General features: G+C 42.8%; 15 non-coding genes across 15 annotated transcripts; all 15 read left to right on the top strand.

The window, feature by feature from the left end:
- The first annotated feature begins 451 nt into the window (after positions 1-451).
- On the top strand, positions 452-533 carry trnal-uag (transfer RNA leucine (anticodon UAG)). Its single transcript has one exon. It is a non-coding gene; the product is annotated as a tRNA-Leu (tRNA).
- A 741-nt stretch (positions 534-1274) lies between these two features.
- Positions 1275-1356, top strand: trnal-uag (transfer RNA leucine (anticodon UAG)). Its single transcript has one exon. It is a non-coding gene; the product is annotated as a tRNA-Leu (tRNA).
- A 736-nt stretch (positions 1357-2092) lies between these two features.
- Positions 2093-2174, top strand: trnal-uag (transfer RNA leucine (anticodon UAG)). Its single transcript has one exon. It is a non-coding gene; the product is annotated as a tRNA-Leu (tRNA).
- A 741-nt stretch (positions 2175-2915) lies between these two features.
- Positions 2916-2997, top strand: trnal-uag (transfer RNA leucine (anticodon UAG)). Its single transcript has one exon. It is a non-coding gene; the product is annotated as a tRNA-Leu (tRNA).
- A 741-nt stretch (positions 2998-3738) lies between these two features.
- trnal-uag (transfer RNA leucine (anticodon UAG)) lies at positions 3739-3820 on the top strand. Its single transcript has one exon. It is a non-coding gene; the product is annotated as a tRNA-Leu (tRNA).
- A 741-nt stretch (positions 3821-4561) lies between these two features.
- On the top strand, positions 4562-4643 carry trnal-uag (transfer RNA leucine (anticodon UAG)). The gene has a single exon. It is a non-coding gene; the product is annotated as a tRNA-Leu (tRNA).
- Positions 4644-5382: 739 nt separating this feature from the next.
- Positions 5383-5464, top strand: trnal-uag (transfer RNA leucine (anticodon UAG)). Its single transcript has one exon. It is a non-coding gene; the product is annotated as a tRNA-Leu (tRNA).
- Positions 5465-6205: 741 nt separating this feature from the next.
- Positions 6206-6287, top strand: trnal-uag (transfer RNA leucine (anticodon UAG)). The gene has a single exon. It is a non-coding gene; the product is annotated as a tRNA-Leu (tRNA).
- Positions 6288-7030: 743 nt separating this feature from the next.
- On the top strand, positions 7031-7112 carry trnal-aag (transfer RNA leucine (anticodon AAG)). The gene has a single exon. It is a non-coding gene; the product is annotated as a tRNA-Leu (tRNA).
- Positions 7113-7849: 737 nt separating this feature from the next.
- trnal-aag (transfer RNA leucine (anticodon AAG)) lies at positions 7850-7931 on the top strand. The gene has a single exon. It is a non-coding gene; the product is annotated as a tRNA-Leu (tRNA).
- Positions 7932-8668: 737 nt separating this feature from the next.
- On the top strand, positions 8669-8750 carry trnal-aag (transfer RNA leucine (anticodon AAG)). The gene has a single exon. It is a non-coding gene; the product is annotated as a tRNA-Leu (tRNA).
- A 737-nt stretch (positions 8751-9487) lies between these two features.
- Positions 9488-9569, top strand: trnal-aag (transfer RNA leucine (anticodon AAG)). Its single transcript has one exon. It is a non-coding gene; the product is annotated as a tRNA-Leu (tRNA).
- Positions 9570-10307: 738 nt separating this feature from the next.
- trnal-aag (transfer RNA leucine (anticodon AAG)) lies at positions 10308-10389 on the top strand. Its single transcript has one exon. It is a non-coding gene; the product is annotated as a tRNA-Leu (tRNA).
- Positions 10390-11127: 738 nt separating this feature from the next.
- On the top strand, positions 11128-11209 carry trnal-aag (transfer RNA leucine (anticodon AAG)). The gene has a single exon. It is a non-coding gene; the product is annotated as a tRNA-Leu (tRNA).
- Positions 11210-11947: 738 nt separating this feature from the next.
- trnal-uag (transfer RNA leucine (anticodon UAG)) lies at positions 11948-12030 on the top strand. Its single transcript has one exon. It is a non-coding gene; the product is annotated as a tRNA-Leu (tRNA).
- Positions 12031-12160: the final 130 nt, after the last annotated feature.

Here is a 12160-nt window from a genome sequence, read left to right as displayed (position 1 = left end):
TGGGTACTGTGGTCGAGCTATCCAGAGAACTGGATTAAAGGACCCAGTCTTTTGGAGGTGTCGGTTCAAAGTCCACCTCTGCAACTTTTTCGCAACAGAAAACTGTAATGTAATTTCAAAAAGGCCACCAAGGACACCGGACAAATAAAGGGAATCCTGCCTTTACCCTAATTCCCACGTCTGTTATTGCAATTATCTGCTGTGTTTTTCTAATTCAATCTGCTTCAGACATAAAAGCAGAAACTAATTCTAAGTTTATACGATGGAAGAAAGAGCAACATCAGATAAATTAAGATTTTTAAAAAGAGAATCAAAAAAAGATGAAGGACGCAAGACCAACATGAGATACATAAAGATTTTAAAGAAGAAAATGAAAAAGAAGACTATAATACAAGGGAGTGCAGACGCTCTAGGTAACTGACGAGAAAGTGTGAAAATCTTTCCAGATCTGGGTAGTGTGGCCAAGTGGTCTAAGGCGCTGGATTTAGGCTCCAGTCTCTAAGGAGGTGTGGGTTCAAATCCCACCACTGCCATCTTTATTGAGTTTCTTTGAGCAAGCTATCACATGTTCTGCTTTATTTCAGGGATTTTACTTTCATGTCGCCCATGCAAGGGAGAAAAGAAGCAATGTTGTGTGTCCCGGATGGGGTTCCAACTCAATAGTGTGACTGTAGTCCATTGCCCTAACCAACCAGCCACCAAGTCCTGTGCTCTCACGGTGGCAGTTGCACCTCCTACCGGTGGTTGTTCATGTCAAATCCTTGATTGGAAAAAAGGAAAGTTGTGATGGTCTGTGCGACGACCAAGCAGTCCATTTTAACAGTGGGTACTGTGGTCGAGCTATCCAGAGAACTGGATTAAAGGACCCAGTCTTTTGGAGGTGTCGGTTCAAAGTCCACCTCTGCAACTTTTTCGCAACAGAAAACTGTAATGTAATTTCAAAAAGGCCACCAAGGACACCGGACAAATAAAGGGAATCCTGCCTTTACCCTAATTCCCACGTCTGTTATTGCAATTATCTGCTGTGTTTTTCTAATTCAATCTGCTTCAGACATAAAAGCAGAAACTAATTCTAAGTTTATACGATGGAAGAAAGAGCAACATCAGATAAATTAAGATTTTTAAAAAGAGAATCAAAAAAAGATGAAGGACGCAAGACCAACATGAGATACATAAAGATTTTAAAGAAGAAAATGAAAAAGAAGACTATAATACAAGGGAGTGCAGACGCTCTAGGTAACTGACGAGAAAGTGTGAAAATCTTTCCAGATCTGGGTAGTGTGGCCGAGCGGTCTAAGGCGCTGGATTTAGGCTCCAGTCTCTAAGGAGGCGTGGGTTCAAATCCCACCACTGCCATCTTTATTGAGTTTCTTTGAGCAAGCTATCACATGTTCTGCTTTATTTCAGGGATTTTTACTTTCATGTCGCCCATGCAAGGGAGAAAAGAAGCAATGTTGTGTGTCCCGGATGGGGTTCCAACTCAATAGTGTAGTCCATTGCCCTAACCAACCAGCCACCAAGTCCTGTGCTCTCACGGTGGCAGTTGCACCTCCTACCGGTGGTTGTTCATGTCAAATCCTTGATTGGAAAAAAGGAAAGTTGTGATGGTCTGTGCGACGACCAAGCAGTCCATTTTAACAGTGGGTACTGTGGTCGAGCTATCCAGAGAACTGGATTAAAGGACCCAGTCTTTTGGAGGTGTCGGTTCAAAGTCCACCTCTGCAACTTTTTCGCAACAGAAAACTGTAATGTAATTTCAAAAAGGCCACCAAGGACACCGGACAAATAAAGGGAATCCTGCCTTTACCCTAATTCCCACGTCTGTTATTGCAATTATCTGCTGTGTTTTTCTAATTCAATCTGCTTCAGACATAAAAGCAGAAACTAATTCTAAGTTTATACGATGGAAGAAAGAGCAACATCAGATAAATTAAGATTTTTAAAAAGAGAATCAAAAAAAGATGAAGGACGCAAGACCAACATGAGATACATAAAGATTTTAAAGAAGAAAATGAAAAAGAAGACTATAATACAAGGGAGTGCAGACGCTCTAGGTAACTGACGAGAAAGTGTGAAAATCTTTCCAGATCTGGGTAGTGTGGCCAAGTGGTCTAAGGCGCTGGATTTAGGCTCCAGTCTCTAAGGAGGTGTGGGTTCAAATCCCACCACTGCCATCTTTATTGAGTTTCTTTGAGCAAGCTATCACATGTTCTGCTTTATTTCAGGGATTTTACTTTCATGTCGCCCATGCAAGGGAGAAAAGAAGCAATGTTGTGTGTCCCGGATGGGGTTCCAACTCAATAGTGTGACTGTAGTCCATTGCCCTAACCAACCAGCCACCAAGTCCTGTGCTCTCACGGTGGCAGTTGCACCTCCTACCGGTGGTTGTTCATGTCAAATCCTTGATTGGAAAAAAGGAAAGTTGTGATGGTCTGTGCGACGACCAAGCAGTCCATTTTAACAGTGGGTACTGTGGTCGAGCTATCCAGAGAACTGGATTAAAGGACCCAGTCTTTTGGAGGTGTCGGTTCAAAGTCCACCTCTGCAACTTTTTCGCAACAGAAAACTGTAATGTAATTTCAAAAAGGCCACCAAGGACACCGGACAAATAAAGGGAATCCTGCCTTTACCCTAATTCCCACGTCTGTTATTGCAATTATCTGCTGTGTTTTTCTAATTCAATCTGCTTCAGACATAAAAGCAGAAACTAATTCTAAGTTTATACGATGGAAGAAAGAGCAACATCAGATAAATTAAGATTTTTAAAAAGAGAATCAAAAAAAGATGAAGGACGCAAGAGCAACATGAGATACATAAAGATTTTAAAGAAGAAAATGAAAAAGAAGACTATAATACAAGGGAGTGCAGACGCTCTAGGTAACTGACGAGAAAGTGTGAAAATCTTTCCAGATCTGGGTAGTGTGGCCGAGCGGTCTAAGGCGCTGGATTTAGGCTCCAGTCTCTAAGGAGGCGTGGGTTCAAATCCCACCACTGCCATCTTTATTGAGTTTCTTTGAGCAAGCTATCACATGTTCTGCTTTATTTCAGGGTTTTTACTTTCATGTCGCCCATGCAAGGGAGAAAAGAAGCAATGTTGTGTGTCCCGGATGGGGTTCCAACTCAATAGTGTGACTGTAGTCCATTGCCCTAACCAACCAGCCACCAAGTCCTGTGCTCTCACGGTGGCAGTTGCACCTCCTACCGGTGGTTGTTCATGTCAAATCCTTGATTGGAAAAAAGGAAAGTTGTGATGGTCTGTGCGACGACCAAGCAGTCCATTTTAACAGTGGGTACTGTGGTCGAGCTATCCAGAGAACTGGATTAAAGGACCCAGTCTTTTGGAGGTGTCGGTTCAAAGTCCACCTCTGCAACTTTTTCGCAACAGAAAACTGTAATGTAATTTCAAAAAGGCCACCAAGGACACCGGACAAATAAAGGGAATCCTGCCTTTACCCTAATTCCCACGTCTGTTATTGCAATTATCTGCTGTGTTTTTCTAATTCAATCTGCTTCAGACATAAAAGCAGAAACTAATTCTAAGTTTATACGATGGAAGAAAGAGCAACATCAGATAAATTAAGATTTTTAAAAAGAGAATCAAAAAAAGATGAAGGACGCAAGACCAACATGAGATACATAAAGATTTTAAAGAAGAAAATGAAAAAGAAGACTATAATACAAGGGAGTGCAGACGCTCTAGGTAACTGACGAGAAAGTGTGAAAATCTTTCCAGATCTGGGTAGTGTGGCCGAGCGGTCTAAGGCGCTGGATTTAGGCTCCAGTCTCTAAGGAGGCGTGGGTTCAAATCCCACCACTGCCATCTTTATTGAGTTTCTTTGAGCAAGCTATCACATGTTCTGCTTTATTTCAGGCTTTTTACTTTCATGTCGCCCATGCAAGGGAGAAAAGAAGCAATGTTGTGTGTCCCGGATGGGGTTCCAACTCAATAGTGTGACTGTAGTCCATTGCCCTAACCAACCAGCCACCAAGTCCTGTGCTCTCACGGTGGCAGTTGCACCTCCTACCGGTGGTTGTTCATGTCAAATCCTTGATTGGAAAAAAGGAAAGTTGTGATGGTCTGTGCGACGACCAAGCAGTCCATTTTAACAGTGGGTACTGTGGTCGAGCTATCCAGAGAACTGGATTAAAGGACCCAGTCTTTTGGAGGTGTCGGTTCAAAGTCCACCTCTGCAACTTTTTCGCAACAGAAAACTGTAATGTAATTTCAAAAAGGCCACCAAGGACACCGGACAAATAAAGGGAATCCTGCCTTTACCCTAATTCCCACGTCTGTTATTGCAATTATCTGCTGTGTTTTTCTAATTCAATCTGCTTCAGACATAAAAGCAGAAACTAATTCTAAGTTTATACGATGGAAGAAAGAGCAACATCAGATAAATTAAGATTTTTAAAAAGAGAATCAAAAAAAGATGAAGGACGCAAGAGCAACATGAGATACATAAAGATTTTAAAGAAGAAAATGAAAAAGAAGACTATAATACAAGGGAGTGCAGACGCTCTAGGTAACTGACGAGAAAGTGTGAAAATCTTTCCAGATCTGGGTAGTGTGGCCGAGCGGTCTAAGGCGCTGGATTTAGGCTCCAGTCTCTAAGGAGGCGTGGGTTCAAATCCCACCACTGCCATTGTTTTTGAGTTTCTTTGAGCAAGCTATCACATGTTCTGCTTTATTTCAGGCTTTTTACTTTCATGTCGCCCATGCAAGGGAGAAAAGAAGCAATGTTGTGTGTCCCGGATGGGGTTCCAACTCAATAGTGTGACTAGTCCATTGCCCTAACCAACCAGCCACCAAGTCCTGTGCTCTCACGGTGGCAGTTGCACCTCCTACCGGTGGTTGTTCATGTCAAATCCTTGATTGGAAAAAAGGAAAGTTGTGATGGTCTGTGCGACGACCAAGCAGTCCATTTTAACAGTGGGTACTGTGGTCGAGCTATCCAGAGAACTGGATTAAAGGACCCAGTCTTTTGGAGGTGTCGGTTCAAAGTCCACCTCTGCAACTTTTTCGCAACAGAAAACTGTAATGTAATTTCAAAAAGGCCACCAAGGACACCGGACAAATAAAGGGAATCCTGCCTTTACCCTAATTCCCACGTCTGTTATTGCAATTATCTGCTGTGTTTTTCTAATTCAATCTGCTTCAGACATAAAAGCAGAAACTAATTCTAAGTTTATACGATGGAAGAAAGAGCAACATCAGATAAATTAAGATTTTTAAAAAGAGAATCAAAAAAAGATGAAGGACGCAAGACCAACATGAGATACATAAAGATTTTAAAGAAGAAAATGAAAAAGAAGACTATAATACAAGGGAGTGCAGACGCTCTAGGTAACTGACGAGAAAGTGTGAAAATCTTTCCAGATCTGGGTAGTGTGGCCGAGCGGTCTAAGGCGCTGGATTTAGGCTCCAGTCTCTAAGGAGGCGTGGGTTCAAATCCCACCACTGCCATCTTTATTGAGTTTCTTTGAGCAAGCTATCACATGTTCTGCTTTATTTCAGGGATTTTACTTTCATGTCGCCCATGCAAGGGAGAAAAGAAGCAATGTTGTGTGTCCCGGATGGGGTTCCAACTCAATAGTGTGACTGTAGTCCATTGCCCTAACCAACCAGCCACCAAGTCCTGTGCTCTCACGGTGGCAGTTGCACCTCCTACCGGTGGTTGTTCATGTCAAATCCTTGATTGGAAAAAAGGAAAGTTGTGATGGTCTGTGCGACGACCAAGCAGTCCATTTTAACAGTGGGTACTGTGGTCGAGCTATCCAGAGAACTGGATTAAAGGACCCAGTCTTTTGGAGGTGTCGGTTCAAAGTCCACCTCTGCAACTTTTTCGCAACAGAAAACTGTAATGTAATTTCAAAAAGGCCACCAAGGACACCGGACAAATAAAGGGAATCCTGCCTTTACCCTAATTCCCACGTCTGTTATTGCAATTATCTGCTGTGTTTTTCTAATTCAATCTGCTTCAGACATAAAAGCAGAAACTAATTCTAAGTTTATACGATGGAAGAAAGAGCAACATCAGATAAATTAAGATTTTTAAAAAGAGAATCAAAAAAAGATGAAGGACGCAAGAGCAACATGAGATACATAAAGATTTTAAAGAAGAAAATGAAAAAGAAGACTATAATACAAGGGAGTGCAGACGCTCTAGGTAACTGACGAGAAAGTGTGAAATACTTTCCAGATCTGGGTAGTGTGGCCGAGCGGTCTAAGGCGCTGGATTTAGGCTCCAGTCTCTAAGGAGGCGTGGGTTCAAATCCCACCACTGCCATCTTTATTGAGTTTCTTTGAGCAAGCTATCACATGTTCTGCTTTATTTCAGGGTTTTTACTTTTCATGTCGCCCATGCAAGGGAGAAAAGAAGCAATGTTGTGTGTCCCGGATGGGGTTCCAACTCAATAGTGACTGTAGTCCATTGCCCTAACCAACCAGCCACCAAGTCCTGTGCTCCCACGGTGGCAGTTGCACCTCCTACCGGTGGTTGTTCATGTCAAATCCTTGATTGGAAAAAAGGAAAGTTGTGATGGTCTGTGCGACGACCAAGCAGTCCATTTTAACAATGGGTACTGTGGCCGAGCTGTCCAGAGAACTGGATTTAAGGACCCAGTCTTTCGGGAGGTGTCGGTTCAAAGTTCCACCGCTGCAACTTTTTCTCAACAGAAAACTGTAATGTAATTTCAAACAAGGCCACCAAGGACACCGGACAAATAAAGGGAATCCAGCCTTGACCCAAATTCCCACGGCTGTTATTGCAATTATCTGCCGTGTTTTTCTAATTCAATCTGCTTCAGACATAAAAGCAGAAACTAATTCTAAGTTTATACGATGGAAGAAAGAGCAACATCAGATAAATTAAGATTTTTAAAAAGAGAATCAAAAAAAGATGAAGGACGCAAGAGCAACATGAGATACATAAAGATTTTAAAGATGAAAATGAAAAAGAAGACTAAAATACAAGGGAGTGCAGACGCTCTAGGTAACTGACGAGAAAGTGTGAATACTTTGACAGAGCTGGGTAGTGTGGCCGAGCGGTCTAAGGCGCTGGATTAAGGCTCCAGTCTCTAAGGAGGCGTGGGTTCAAATCCCACCACTGCCATCTTTATTGAGTTTCTTTGAGCAAGCTATCACATGTTCTGCTTTATTTCAGGGTTTTTATTTTCATGTCGCCCATGCAAGGGAGAAAAGAAGCAATGTTGTGTGTCCCGGATGGGGTTCCAACTCAATAGTGTAGTCCATCGCCCTAACCAACCAGCCACCAAGTCCTGTGCCCCCGCGGTGGCAGTTGCACCTCCTACCGGTGGTTGTTCACGTCAAATCCTTGATTGGAAAAAAGGAAAGTTGTGATGGTCTGTGTGATGACCAAGCAGTCCATTTTAACAATGGGTACTGTGGCCGAGCTGTCCAGAGAACTGGATTTAAGGACCCAGTCTTTCGGGAGGTGTCGGTTCAAAGTTCACCGCTGCAACTTTTTCTCAACAGAAAACTGTAATGTAATTTCAAACAAGGCCACCAAGGACACCGGACAAATAAAGGGAATCCAGCCTTGACCCAAATTCCCACGGCTGTTATTGCAATTATCTGCCGTGTTTTTCTAATTCAATCTGCTTCAGACATAAAAGCAGAAACTAATTCTAAGTTTATACGATGGAAGAAAGAGCAACATCAGATAAATTAAGATTTTTAAAAAGAGAATCAAAAAAAGATGAAGGACGCAAGAGCAACATGAGATACATAAAGATTTTAAAGATGAAAATGAAAAAGAAGACTAAAATACAAGGGAGTGCAGACGCTCTAGGTAACTGACGAGAAAGTGTGAATACTTTGACAGAGCTGGGTAGTGTGGCCGAGCGGTCTAAGGCGCTGGATTAAGGCTCCAGTCTCTAAGGAGGCGTGGGTTCAAATCCCACCACTGCCATCTTTATTGAGTTTGTTTGCGCAAGCTATCACATGTTCTGCTTTATTTCAGGGTTTTTATTTTCATGTCGCCCATGCAAGGGAGAAAAGAAGCAATGTTGTGTGTCCCGGATGGGGTTCCAACTCAATAGTGTAGTCCATCGCCTTAACCAACCAGCCACCAAGTCCTGTGCCCCCGCGGTGGCAGTTGCACCTCCTACCGGTGGTTGTTCACGTCAAATCCTTGATTGGAAAAAAGGAAAGTTGTGATGGTCTGTGTGATGACCAAGCAGTCCATTTTAACAATGGGTACTGTGGCCGAGCTGTCCAGAGAACTGGATTTAAGGACCCAGTCTTTCGGGAGGTGTCGGTTCAAAGTTCACCGCTGCAACTTTTTCTCAACAGAAAACTGTAATGTAATTTCAAACAAGGCCACCAAGGACACCGGACAAATAAAGGGAATCCAGCCTTGACCCAAATTCCCACGGCTGTTATTGCAATTATCTGCCGTGTTTTTCTAATTCAATCTGCTTCAGACATAAAAGCAGAAACTAATTCTAAGTTTATACGATGGAAGAAAGAGCAACATCAGATAAATTAAGATTTTTAAAAAGAGAATCAAAAAAAGATGAAGGACGCAAGAGCAACATGAGATACATAAAGATTTTAAAGATGAAAATGAAAAAGAAGACTAAAATACAAGGGAGTGCAGACGCTCTAGGTAACTGACGAGAAAGTGTGAATACTTTGACAGAGCTGGGTAGTGTGGCCGAGCGGTCTAAGGCGCTGGATTAAGGCTCCAGTCTCTAAGGAGGCGTGGGTTCAAATCCCACCACTGCCATCTTTATTGAGTTTCTTTGCGCAAGCTATCACATGTTCTGCTTTATTTCAGGGTTTTTATTTTCATGTCGCCCATGCAAGGGAGAAAAGAAGCAATGTTGTGTGTCCCGGATGGGGTTCCAACTCAATAGTGTAGTCCATCGCCTTAACCAACCAGCCACCAAGTCCTGTGCCCCCGCGGTGGCAGTTGCACCTCCTACCGGTGGTTGTTCACGTCAAATCCTTGATTGGAAAAAAGGAAAGTTGTGATGGTCTGTGTGATGACCAAGCAGTCCATTTTAACAATGGGTACTGTGGCCGAGCTGTCCAGAGAACTGGATTTAAGGACCCAGTCTTTCGGGAGGTGTCGGTTCAAAGTTCACCGCTGCAACTTTTTCTCAACAGAAAACTGTAATGTAATTTCAAACAAGGCCACCAAGGACACCGGACAAATAAAGGGAATCCAGCCTTGACCCAAATTCCCACGGCTGTTATTGCAATTATCTGCCGTGTTTTTCTAATTCAATCTGCTTCAGACATAAAAGCAGAAACTAATTCTAAGTTTATACGATGGAAGAAAGAGCAACATCAGATAAATTAAGATTTTTAAAAAGAGAATCAAAAAAAGATGAAGGACGCAAGAGCAACATGAGATACATAAAGATTTTAAAGATGAAAATGAAAAAGAAGACTAAAATACAAGGAAGTGCAGACGCTCTAGGTAACTGACGAGAAAGTGTGAATACTTTGACAGAGCTGGGTAGTGTGGCCGAGCGGTCTAAGGCGCTGGATTAAGGCTCCAGTCTCTAAGGAGGCGTGGGTTCAAATCCCACCACTGCCATCTTTATTGAGTTTGTTTGCGCAAGCTATCACATGTTCTGCTTTATTTCAGGGTTTTTATTTTCATGTCGCCCATGCAAGGGAGAAAAGAAGCAATGTTGTGTGTCCCGGATGGGGTTCCAACTCAATAGTGTAGTCCATCGCCTTAACCAACCAGCCACCAAGTCCTGTGCCCCCGCGGTGGCAGTTGCACCTCCTACCGGTGGTTGTTCACGTCAAATCCTTGATTGGAAAAAAGGAAAGTTGTGATGGTCTGTGTGATGACCAAGCAGTCCATTTTAACAATGGGTACTGTGGCCGAGCTGTCCAGAGAACTGGATTTAAGGACCCAGTCTTTCGGGAGGTGTCGGTTCAAAGTTCACCGCTGCAACTTTTTCTCAACAGAAAACTGTAATGTAATTTCAAACAAGGCCACCAAGGACACGGGACAAATAAAGGGAATCCAGCCTTGACCCAAATTCCCACGGCTGTTATTGCAATTATCTGCCGTGTTTTTCTAATTCAATCTGCTTCAGACATAAAAGCAGAAACTAATTCTAAGTTTATACGATGGAAGAAAGAGCAACATCAGATAAATTAAGATTTTTAAAAAGAGAATCAAAAAAAGATGAAGGACGCAAGAGCAACATGAGATACATAAAGATTTTAAAGATGAAAATGAAAAAGAAGACTAAAATACAAGGGAAGTGCAGACGCTCTAGGTAACTGACGAGAAAGTGTGAATACTTTGACAGAGCTGGGTAGTGTGGCCGAGCGGTCTAAGGCGCTGGATTAAGGCTCCAGTCTCTAAGGAGGCGTGGGTTCAAATCCCACCACTGCCATCTTTATTGAGTTTGTTTGCGCAAGCTATCACATGTTCTGCTTTATTTCAGGGTTTTTATTTTCATGTCGCCCATGCAAGGGAGAAAAGAAGCAATGTTGTGTGTCCCGGATGGGGTTCCAACTCAATAGTGTAGTCCATCGCCTTAACCAACCAGCCACCAAGTCCTGTGCCCCCGCGGTGGCAGTTGCACCTCCTACCGGTGGTTGTTCACGTCAAATCCTTGATTGGAAAAAAGGAAAGTTGTGATGGTCTGTGTGATGACCAAGCAGTCCATTTTAACAATGGGTACTGTGGCCGAGCTGTCCAGAGAACTGGATTTAAGGACCCAGTCTTTCGGGAGGTGTCGGTTCAAAGTTCACCGCTGCAACTTTTTCTCAACAGAAAACTGTAATGTAATTTCAAACAAGGCCACCAAGGACACCGGACAAATAAAGGGAATCCAGCCTTGACCCAAATTCCCACGGCTGTTATTGCAATTATCTGCCGTGTTTTTCTAATTCAATCTGCTTCAGACATAAAAGCAGAAACTAATTCTAAGTTTATACGATGGAAGAAAGAGCAACATCAGATAAATTAAGATTTTTAAAAAGAGAATCAAAAAAAGATGAAGGACGCAAGAGCAACATGAGATACATAAAGATTTTAAAGATGAAAATGAAAAAGAAGACTAAAATACAAGGGAAGTGCAGACGCTCTAGGTAACTGACGAGATAGTGTGAATACTTTGACAGAGCTGGGTAGTGTGGCCGAGCGGTCTAAGGCGCTGGATTAAGGCTCCAGTCTCTAAGGAGGCGTGGGTTCAAATCCCACCACTGCCATCTTTATTGAGTTTCGTTTGCGCAAGCTATCACATGTTCTGCTTTATTTCAGGGTTTTTATTTTCATGTCGCCCATGCAAGGGAGAAAAGAAGCAATGTTGTGTGTCCCGGATGGGGTTCCAACTCAATAGTGTAGTCCATCGCCTTAACCAACCAGCCACCAAGTCCTGTGCCCCCGCGGTGGCAGTTGCACCTCCTACCGGTGGTTGTTCACGTCAAATCCTTGATTGGAAAAAAGGAAAGTTGTGATGGTCTGTGTGATGACCAAGCAGTCCATTTTAACAATGGGTACTGTGGCCGAGCTGTCCAGAGAACTGGATTTAAGGACCCAGTCTTTCGGGAGGTGTCCGGTTCAAAGTTCACCGCTGCAACTTTTTCTCAACAGAAAACTGTAATGTAATTTCAAACAAGGCCACCAAGGACAACGGACAAATAAAGGGAATCCAGCCTTGACCCAAATTCCCCACGGCTGTTATTGCAATTATCTGCCGGTGTTTTTCTAATTCAATCTGCTTCAGACATAAAGCAGAAACTAATCTAAGTTTATACGATGGAAGAAAGAGCAACATCAGATAAATTAAGATTTTTTTAAAAGAGAATCAAAAAAAGATGTAAGGAGCACTGAGCAAACATGAGATACTAAAGATTTAAAGATAGAAATGAAAAAGAAGACTATAATACAAGGGAGTGCAGACGCTCTAGGTAACTGACGAGAAAGTGTGAATATTTCCAGAGCTGGGTAGTGTGGCCGAGCGGTCTAAGGCTGCTGGATTTAGGCTCCAGTCTCTAAGGAGGCGTGGGTTCAAATCCCACCACTGCCATTGTTTTGAGTTTCTTTGAGCAAGCTATCACATGTTCTGCTTTATTTCAGGGTTTTTACTTTCATGTCGCCATGCAAGGGAGAAAAGAAGCAATGTTGTGTGTCACGGATGGGGTTCCACTCAATAGTGT

Source organism: Oncorhynchus kisutch, unplaced genomic scaffold (assembly GCF_002021735.2).
Source record: "Oncorhynchus kisutch isolate 150728-3 unplaced genomic scaffold, Okis_V2 Okis01b-Okis20b_hom, whole genome shotgun sequence".
NCBI lineage: Eukaryota > Metazoa > Chordata > Actinopteri > Salmoniformes > Salmonidae > Oncorhynchus > Oncorhynchus kisutch.
This window is presented reverse-complemented; position numbering and strand designations above follow the sequence as displayed.